Source organism: Sinocyclocheilus rhinocerous, unplaced genomic scaffold (assembly GCF_001515625.1).
Source record: "Sinocyclocheilus rhinocerous isolate Xijiao unplaced genomic scaffold, SAMN03320098_v1.1 C35915017, whole genome shotgun sequence".
Taxonomy (NCBI): Eukaryota; Metazoa; Chordata; class Actinopteri; order Cypriniformes; family Cyprinidae; genus Sinocyclocheilus; species Sinocyclocheilus rhinocerous.
Genome location: NW_015768072.1, coordinates 1 through 701, shown reverse-complemented (window position 1 = coordinate 701; position 701 = coordinate 1). Strand labels below are relative to the sequence as shown.

The following is a 701-nucleotide window of genomic DNA, read 5'->3' as shown; positions in this document are numbered from 1 at the left end:
GGGTTGTTCTGGACCTGACCGAACCAGCCTGAGAGATCATAGCGGACTGGATCTGAACCCATCAGGTGAGCGATCTCACACTGCAGAGGCTGCTCGCACTGGCGCACTGAGAATCAAGCAAGCAGAAAGATGAGACCTGAGGGAACATCTCAAAAACATCAAAGCAGCAGGTCAGGATCAGGCTGGAGCACCTGTGCCGCTGAAGTACTGACACACTCTTTCCAGAACTGTGCTCTCGGTGGAGCCGGGAGTGACCATCTCTTCATCCAGAACCCACAGCAGACCTCGAGAGTCACCTTCTGGTCCTCGAACCTGAGAACGCACACAGACACACACTGTGAAACCACATGCGTGACTGCCGTGTGGAAGAAGCATGTTGAGGATGTGTGAGTGATACCTGCAGTCCAGGCTGGTCAACAGCACACACCACCTCTGACGGGCTTGTCTCAGGGGCTCTGAAATCTACAGGTACTCCCTCCTGTGAAAATTCATCAGAAAGTTAATAATGATCTGAAATGATTTATAAGCATTATTAAAAAGTTCTCATTTCTTTTCACCTCTCCATTATTATTTCAAATAAAAAGGCCAAAAAGTAACAATTAATATGTGATGTCGTGAAAAATAACAAGCATGGCATTTTTAGACATAATTTATTGAACAAATGGCAGTATATATATATATATATATATATATATATATAT

At 44.4% G+C, this 701-nt stretch overlaps 1 long non-coding RNA gene across 1 annotated transcript; it reads right to left on the bottom strand.

Annotated features, from left to right (window-relative positions):
- Positions 1-6: 6 nt before the first annotated feature.
- On the bottom strand, positions 7-477 carry LOC107735264 (uncharacterized). The gene is made up of 3 exons (XR_001639350.1): positions 398-477; positions 192-312; positions 7-106 (listed from the first exon to the last, which is right to left on the bottom strand). It is a non-coding gene; the product is annotated as an uncharacterized LOC107735264 (long non-coding RNA).
- Between the last annotated feature and the right edge of the window lie 224 nt (positions 478-701).